The following is a 9,516-nucleotide window of genomic DNA, read 5'->3' as shown; positions in this document are numbered from 1 at the left end:
TGTCGGTGTCAAAACCGGCGGATCTCGGGTAGGGGGTCCCGAACTGTGCGTCTAGGCGGATGGTAACAGGAGACAAGGGACACGATGTTTTTACCCAGGTTCGGGCCCTCTCGATGGAGGTAAAACTCTACTCCTGCTTGATTAATATTGATGATATGGGTAGTACAAGAGTAGATCTACCACGAGATCAGAGAGGCTAAACCCTAGAAGCTAGCCTATGGTATGATTGTTGTTCGTCCTACGGACTAAATCTCTCCGGTTTATATAGACACCGGAGATGGTTAGGGTTACACAGAGTCGGTAACAATGGGAGGAGATCTACATATCGTGTCACCAAGCTTGCCTTCCACGCCAAGGAAAGTCCTATCCAGACATGGGACGAAGTCTTCAATCTTGTGTCTTCATAGTCTGGGAGTCCGGCCAAAGGTCATAGTCCGGCCATCCGGACACCCTCTGATCCAGGACTCCCTCAGTAGCCCCCGAACCAGGCTTCAATGACGACGAGTCCGACGCGCAAATTGTCTTCGGCATTGCAAGGCGGGTTCTTCTCCAAATCCCATATACTTGTCGAATAGTGTCCGGATTCTGATGAATGTTGCGCTCCTTGGCTTCCGCGCCCAATAATGGCCATCTTCCACGTGTCAAAAGAATGCGAAAAGACAGGTTTTTTTCATTTACCCCCTAGCTGCACAAGTGGGCCGCCTATAAAAGAGGCGGGGATTTAGATCCGAATCACACCATCTTCCCTCTGCGAGCATTCATCGGAGCGCATTCAACAGAGATCCATTCCATCGTGGCCACTCAATGCAGCTCCTCCTCTCGCCCCTCCAGCCCTCGGCCTGGAGATTGGGAGAGGTGTTCCGTCCCGCACAGCGAGCTAGTAGCGCTCCAAACCAAGGGGCTCCTCCCCCCAGCATAATGGTCCCAGTTCGAGCCGGGCTTGCCACCTATAATGGCGGAGAGCAGGCGGAGAGCGTCCCCCATCCCTCCAAAGGAGAGCGGGTATGCCTTGACCCTTATTTAATAAGAGGGCTCGGACTTCCAATCCATCCGTTTCTCCGGGGGCTCCTGGAGTTCTATGGTCTCCAGTTACACAACCTTACGCCTGCCTCCATATTGCATATTGCGGGCTTCGTAGCCCTTTGCAAGCTGTTTTTGGGCGTCGAGGCCCATTTCGCGCTATGGAAGAAGTTGTTCTGCCTCATGCCCCGTTCTCAGGAGGGGTCGATATATCAAGTGGGCGGAGCCGAACTATGGCGCATCGCCGGGACCGGATATATATCCGAAACCCCAAAGGAGGCGTCCGAAGACTGGCCTTCAGAATGGTTTTATATAGAAGACGTCCCTCTGCTGGACCCTGTACGGATCGGCCTCCCTGTCAGGACCCCGATTCTATGCCACACCGATCTAGCATGTAACACCTCATATCACTTTGCGGCCTCACGCACGGTATTCCCATGGGTGTCCCTTACCATGCCCGGGACCGTTTGTGCCTTTTGGAACACGTATATGATAGTGTCGCTAGCATCCATATAACAAAGAACCCGGGCTGACATGGCTACTCGTGAACCCAAAGTGGCACTAACTTACAGGAAAAGGCATACATGACCCAGCATCGAACGTGTCGGTCATCAACGAGTGAATCCGGGCTGTAGCAACTGGGCTAGCAGGACTCCGGTAAACCGGGCTATAGCAGGCTAACAGGACTTCGGTAGACACCGCGTGACATTTCCCCGAAGGGACAGACACAGGAACGAAGAAGGACACATGCCGGCCATCCTAAGTGTTCCGGAGCAGTAGCAAGCTACCAGGGCTCGGTGGAAGCACTAGGAGACATTTCCCGGTAAGAGAGGCTACTAAGGATAAACAACTAGATAGTTAGATCCCACACATAGCAATACACATTACACGTACGCATAACATGCAAGTATGTGTTGTACAACATGGCATCACAGCATAACTCAACAACTCATATAGATAAAGCTCAAAGAGCCATCATAGCATTTATTGCAAACAGGGGTCACAAGACCCATCATACAGAGCATACAAGCAACAAGTGGAAGCATTACATGTCTGGGTACAGACATCTACAAATGAAAAAGGCTGAAGATCCTGACTAACTACAATATCTGATCAAGATCATAGCTGAGGTACAAGCTACTTGTCGAAGTCCATGAGAACACTAGTAAGACCGAAGTCTCCGCTGCAAAAACATAAATAAAGCAACATGAGTACAAAGGTACTAAGCAAGACTTACATCAGATCCTATCATACATGCATTTGTATCAAGAGGGTAATGTGGGGTTTAGTTGCAGCAAGCCAGCTTTGACTCTGTGGCTATCCTGTTCTACGACTACCAGAACTTCTTTGAGGTGATATGGCGCACACGAGTCCACTAATCACCACACAATACACTACTATGGATTCATTCCCGTCTCCCTACAAGAAGGACATCCATAGCAAACACACTTGTCTTGAGCATTTTATAGTATCCACTTCAAGTTGTCTATGTACCATGTAAGCATCCAAGAAGTCCATAACCGCGGACCCGGCTATTCGAATAGATCATGTTAACCCTGCAGGGGTGTACTTCTTCACACACGCTCTCGCCACTTACCGCCATGTGCACGTCATGTATCTCGACAACCTTCAAGCGGAAGCCTGGCAAGGGTGTCGGCCACGACCTGACTAACCACACAAGACTCTAATCCAGGTTTATCGCCTATTCAGGTTCCATCCGCAAGGAGATCCGGACGGGGTGTCGCTCACGGCCCCAAATGATGTGTGCAGGGTTCCCAAGCCCACCTCGCCAGATGGATCTACGCTTGGTAAACCGTGCCACTTGTGCATAGTCTGTCCCAAGCCCACCTGGCCGGGTGCCACTTGGTAGACTACTAACACTACCTACAAACACCAGAAACTAGTTGCGACTCCTGGACAGAGATCAAGTTGGTTAATAAGTCGAGAGGGCTTGGAGCGACCGGAGCCCAATGTGTGGTAGTATCGAGTCATTGGACAACATACATAGAACTCAGTGCTTAAGGACGGTTCCAGTGAGACAACCCACCATGTACTCCTACATGGCCTCTCACCGCTACCTTTACCAAATCGTGTTCACACACTTAACACTCAGCACCAGAACATATCATAACACTCCAATTCATTCCCAATGAATCAGACCTGACACAACTCTAAGAAACAGCAGGCATATCATGGTAGGAACACAACAATGGCTTCAATCAACTCCTACACATGCTAGTGGGTTTCAACTATTTACTGTGGCAATGACAGGTCATGCAGAGGAATGGGTTCAACTACCGCAACACAAAGTAGCAGTTGAATCGTTGTTGTCCCAATGCAATAACAAAGAGCAGGAGCGAGAGACTAGGATTTTATCGGAATGAACAAGGGGGTTTGCTTGCCTGGTATATCAACAAGGAAGGCACTGCTCCTCAGACAGGTACTCTGGAACGGTCTCCGGAGCAGGACCTATCGAGAAGGAACAGTGTCGACAATCAATATACAAGCATATGCAACAATATGATGCATGAACATGGCATGAAGATGTGATGCTATTTGTGCTAATGCTTTTAGCATTCATTTGGTTGAAGTCCATTTGAACCAAGAATTCAGATGCAACTCCAAGTTAGGCCCTTTATAAATGCCATTTTAGTGTTTCACTAAAACAGTAGGTATAAGTTGGTTTGTCATGCATGAAACTAGTACAAATGGATAGATTGCATTTTTCTGATAATTTTTCATATATAAAATATTTCAATCTGAGTTATGGTTTAATTTCTATGATTTTTTGAAGTTTTGCTAATTTTCTGGAATTCCTGATTTAATTTAAATCCAGAAAATAAATAATTGCATCAGCACTGCGTCATGCTTGCGTCAGCAAGTCAACAACGCTGACTGGTCAAACCTGACGTGTGGGGTCCACACGTCAGTGACACCGGTTAAACAGGGGGTTAGTTTTATCCTAATTAAAGGATTAGTGGCACTGGGCCCACTAGTCAGTGTCAGGGGGTTAAATAACCGGTGATTAGCACTAAGCTAATCACCTGACGGGCCGGGCCCACGTGGCAGGGCTCAGGCGACGGGGCTCGCTGCCGGTGACCTCTGGACGCGGCGGAGTCCGCGCCATAGGCCACGGGGGCGGCGTCTGAGAGCACCGGGGCGTAGCCCGGGCTCTCGCGCATCTGGTGGGGCAGGTGGGAGGAGCTGGGGGGACCGGAGCTCGCCGGAGCAAAGCTCACGGCGGCGGCCGGAGCACGGGCTCCGAGCGGGAGCGGGCTGTGGGGCACGGGAAGGCCACTCGAGGGGCTCTGCGGCACCCTCGTGGCACGAGGAGCACCGTGACGAGCTCGGTTGCGGGCTGCGGTGGCCAGGGCGACGGGGGCGACATGGACGGCGGAGAGAGGCTTCGGCCGTGGTGGGGAAAAGGGGCGACGACATGCAGGCGGCTAAATGGAGAGAGGGGAACGGGGCAGGAGCTCACTGCGGTTCCGGTGGCATCTTCAGCGGGCTCGGGGGAGGCCAGACGGCAGCGTGGTGGCGAGGACAATCTCCGGCGGCCGGAGATGAAGACGATGGCGCCGAGGACGAAGCAGAGCTCTCCCGGGTTGCTTGGCTCGGTGAGGAGGGAGAGGGGGTCGCGGCGGAGCTGTCGAGCGCGTCGGGGAGGTGCGGCAGTGGTCGAGGGCGCGGCAACAGTGGCCGGTGGCGGCGGTGGCGCTCGGCCGTGAGAGAGAGAGAGAGAGAGAGAGCGAGGGAGAGGAGAGGAGAGGACCGGGGAGAGTGAGAGGGTCCGGGGGGCGCGTGGTGTGACACCCCAAAAATTTGGCCTTGTTTTAATGAATTAAAAATTTTGCCAGGAATTAAAACTTTGGATTTTTTAGCTCCATTTTGATTTTTTAAATCATCTCCTTCCCTGTTATGATGAGTTTTTCCCAAAGAGAAAACTTTTCAAATATGTTATTGGACTTGTTTAACCTCTCAAGAAAAACTTTCCTTTTATCAGTATAACTAATTAACTAATTTAATTGCTTGATCTTTAAGAATGGATTTTCAAGGTTAAATGGCCTTATTTGAACTACAACCATTTGATAGATTCACTTAATATTCCCACAAAAATTTGGAGATGTCATGTGATGTTTTTAAATCACTTTTGTACAAAAACATCTTTATTTTATGTAATATTTTGAGCTCTACACTCAATTTTTCTTCTCTGGTCCAGAGTGCATTTTGCACTACAACCCATTTAAATATTTCTTTCTGGCCTCCACCAAAATTATGGGATATTGTTAGTAGCATAAGATTCCACATTATGCAAAAACCTCGTGCTGTTCTTTGAAAAATTTGAGTGAATCAACCTCATTTTCATTCTGGACCAACTTGATGGTTTGTACAGCAACCATATTTTTACTTGCTCTTTAACCCTTGATTATTTCTCCTACTTGTAGTCCTCCATGTTAAACCCTTAAGTCCAGGAGCATGAACCTTTTGGATCATTTTTGGTTCATGAAATAATGCTATTTATTTCCTGTCCAGAATTGAGTTTTGTAAAACTTGCACCAACAAGTTGCTGCATTTGACCAACTAACCCCACCACCCTCTTGTACATCTAAAGAGACCACCATCTAGAAGTTTTGACCACTCCAAGACTTGCCTAAGTGCCCTTGGCATTTTGCCAAACACCTTATGGGCAGGGTCTGTTTTGGCATGAATTTTTGGTTTGCACTGTGAACCTGATCCCCTGACCAAACCAGCTTGTCCACTGATCTCCTTGCAAGCCCAAACCTAGACCTGTTAACCCCCAGCCTCAACCGCGACTCCTAGCATGCTCGGGCATTTCGTCGAGCACACTCAGTGCGTGCATGGGACGCGCCCAGAGCGCGCGTATTGCACGACCCGTGCGCCGAGCCGACACGCTAGCCCCATGGTTTTGGCTTGCTCCGCGGCATCACGCCACGCGCTCCCCTTCTCACAGCTACGCGCCAAGCCGCCCCTCGTCGCGCCGGCAGGCCAAGCGCTAGCCGCCGCCGCCGCCCGACAGCCTCTGCCCATGTCGGCGCCGCCGAACCTTCCTCCGCTCGCCACCTGGCCCCTGGAACAGCGCATGCTCATCCGCGAGTGTGTCCACTAGCGCTCGTCGCCGCCACGTCGCCCTGGCTACAGAGAGGAGGTTCGCCGGAGGGCTTATCCACGGCCGCCGCGGAACCGACCTCGACGAGCTATAAAAAGAGGACCCCGAACCCATTCAAGCACACAGGCAATCTTAGAATGCTCCCCTAATTCTCCCGTGACAGCCAATCGACCCGGGGAGGCCTCCTTCCTCATCTCCGGCAACTCCTGCCGCCGCCACCGCCCCGGCCAATCCGGCACCTCCAGTACCTCCCCCTCTCCGTTTTCTCCGCCAGAAACCTCCTCATCCTCCCGTGAACCCTTCCCCCTACTCGATTTTGATCGGGAACCACCGCCGCCTCAAAACCACTTTACCACCGAAGCTTCCCTCCGCCGCGGAGCTTGCCGCCGGCGATTTCCTCCACCTCCGACGACCCTACGACTATCGGAGTGACCACCTCGGCCCCCTGAATCCGCTGGTGGCCTCAGCTTTCCGAACGGAGTCACCGTTCGCCGGCGATGATCGCCGGAGCCCCGCTCCACTCGGGCAGAGGAGTTAGACGACGCGGGCGACTGGTCAAACCTGACCAGTGGGCCAGGCGGGCCCACCGTCAGAGACCCAGTGCCGGTCCACGTGGTTAAGTGGAGGCGTAAAGCCTCAAGTACGCCTCCTCTGCACCGAAAGCGTATTCCCCTCCGAAACGTTTTCTTTTCTGTTTTATTTAAATAACAGATTTTGACGAGAACTTTGACTGGCTATAACTTTTTAAATACAACTCCAAATGAAATGATTCTTTTTCCTGCCTCTCTCAAATTTCACCTAGTTTATTTTAAGATTTATTTGAAAAAAATTCAGAACAACTTTTGGTGCTGTTTTTATTTTGTGTTTTAATTCTTTTATATTGCTAAAATAGGATTTTTGAAGAGAGGAGAAATGTTTCAAGTTTTGGAGTGCACCCTGCCTTTCCACACATTGAAGGCAAGCATTATGAACCCCGGCATAATATTTTTGTGTGTTCGATGACACGTTCATAACATCACCTCACTTTGGGGAAACTTGTTATTTCATGTGATATGATCATATGCATGGGTGCATGTTATTGATTTCCATGCTGTTGGAAATGGACACACTTGTGATGATAATCACCCTCATGAGCCTTGCATGCATACCGGCAGGAACCCGGGAAAAACCTCTGCCTTGGGTAGGCATGAGTTTGTCGCCGGTCACCGTCGGGACGGTTATGTCTGGTATGGCATGGCAAGATGATATGAGCGCTGACTCTGATGGTTGAAATATATATTCGACATGCTAATCATGCAGGGAATACTTAAACCTCCTGAGTCGACCGTAGATCGAGTCTTGTGCCAGTAACCCCCATACTTGTTTCGTACTACCACTCGTCTCTACAGCAAGTAGAGTACGGTTCAGTAAGTTGTCAACCTCTTTCTAGCACACACCGTACAGAGAGGCCATGGTGGAAGATACCGGTTGTAGCTGGTAGGCAGGCCACCTGGTCCGGGGGCATGGGTGTTTCCGGTTGGGACCGAGAGGGGAGGCCACCCCTTAGAGCGTGCGATATAAATTTGATCCCATGCTACGCGAGGTTGTAGCCTCCCCACTTAGAGTTTGCTTAACAGGTGTCGTGGGTGATTCCAGACACGTATGAGATAAGCTGGTGTGTGCGAGTTAGGTGTGTTTTCAACAAAAAGACCGTAGACGGAATTAGTCCCGATGGACTAAAGAAATCCGTTACTCGTGGGTAAAGAGTACACCCTCTGTAGAGATTAAACCTATTCGAATAGCCGTGTCCATGGTTAAGGATTACAGTCTGGGATGGGTCAAGTGTCGGCCTTAGTGTCGGTCTTCGGAGGTGAAACTGTTAACCAGGAATGGAATTACTACTTGTGACTTGTGATAACTATGATTATTATTATTGTTGACTAACCCGTGATATTATGTTATTATCGAGTATCTCTGGGATGGTTCTACCTCCGGGATATTCACTATGATTGTTTATTTTAAAGCCCTTTATGTGGTGTCGCTCAGACGCCCGACTGTGGCATTTCTTTTAAAGCCCTTTATGTGGTGTCGCTCAGACGCCCGACTGTGGCATTTCTTTTAAAGCCCTTTATGTGGTGTCGCTCAGACGCCCGATTGTGGCATTTCTTTTAAAGCCCTTTAGGTGGTGTCGCTCAGACGCCCGACTGTGGCATTTCTTTTAAAGCCCTTTATGTGGTGTCGCTCAGACGCCCGACTGTGGCATTTCTTTTAAAGCCCTTTATGTGGTGTCGCTCAGACGCCCGACTGTGGCATTTCTTTTAAAGCCCTTTATGTGGTGTCGCTCAGACGCCCGACTGTGGCATTTCTTTTAAAGCCCTTTATGTGGTGTCGCTCAGACGCCCGACTGTGGCATTTCTTTTAAAGCCCTTTATGTGGTGTCGCTAAGACGCCCGACTGTGGCATTGCTTGTTATTTGTTTCATAAATTTTAATACTACCATGTTATTGCATTTTTATGAATAACTTGCTTGCACGCATCAGAGTTTCATTTATCTTTTGTGACTGCCGTCATGAGCATAAAATATTTTCAGCACATCATTGTTATATTATTCCTGTGTTCATAATGTTTGCGAGTACATTCAAAGTACTCACTGGCTTGTCCCTGGCTATTGTCTTGGCCAGATTTTCTTGCACGAAGAGGAGCGACGTGATGACAGCCCCGGCACCTAAGTAATGGAGATAGCAGCCTCGCGAAGATAGGAGTTAACCTGGTCAGCTGTTCCCGTGGGAAATGGAGTCGCATAGACACTGATGTTTCACAAACCGCATCCGCCATCAACCACTAGAAACCATTTGTTGTACTCATAGGCCAGAATGGTCTTGTACTACATATGTTGTATTCTGCTTGGAATTTCTGTATCAAGTTGGAGCCTCATCAGCTAACAGTAATCCTGGGGTTGATGAGCACGACGGTCTTTTCTTTAAATTTATTACCCGGAAAACCCGGTCGTGGCACGTGGCAACGTGCAGGGCGTCCAGGGCGGCGAGAGGGAGAAGCAGGAGGTGGCGGGAGACGTGGCCGCGGGTGAGCAAGCGCGCGACACACATAGTGCCAGTAGGCACGAGGAAGAAGACAGAGGAGGAGGCGGGCTGCGCTGCTGCTGGGCTGCACAGTAACGAGCTGCACAGGGAGGTAAGCGCTAGGTAGGTTCCCTTTTCCTATTTCTTTTTCTATTTTCTGACATTTGTTTTGATTTAATAAAAATACTAAATCATTTTATTTACTTATGCCAATATTTGTAGGAACTAGTGGTATTATTCCAGAGCTCCTCAACAAATGGCATAATTTTTTGGACATATATTATATATATAACAAATATATATCCAATG

This window comes from Triticum dicoccoides, chromosome 1B, assembly GCF_002162155.2.
Source record: "Triticum dicoccoides isolate Atlit2015 ecotype Zavitan chromosome 1B, WEW_v2.0, whole genome shotgun sequence".
In the NCBI taxonomy this organism is placed as follows: Eukaryota; Viridiplantae; Streptophyta; class Magnoliopsida; order Poales; family Poaceae; genus Triticum; species Triticum dicoccoides.
Note: the sequence above shows the minus strand (reverse complement) of the source record.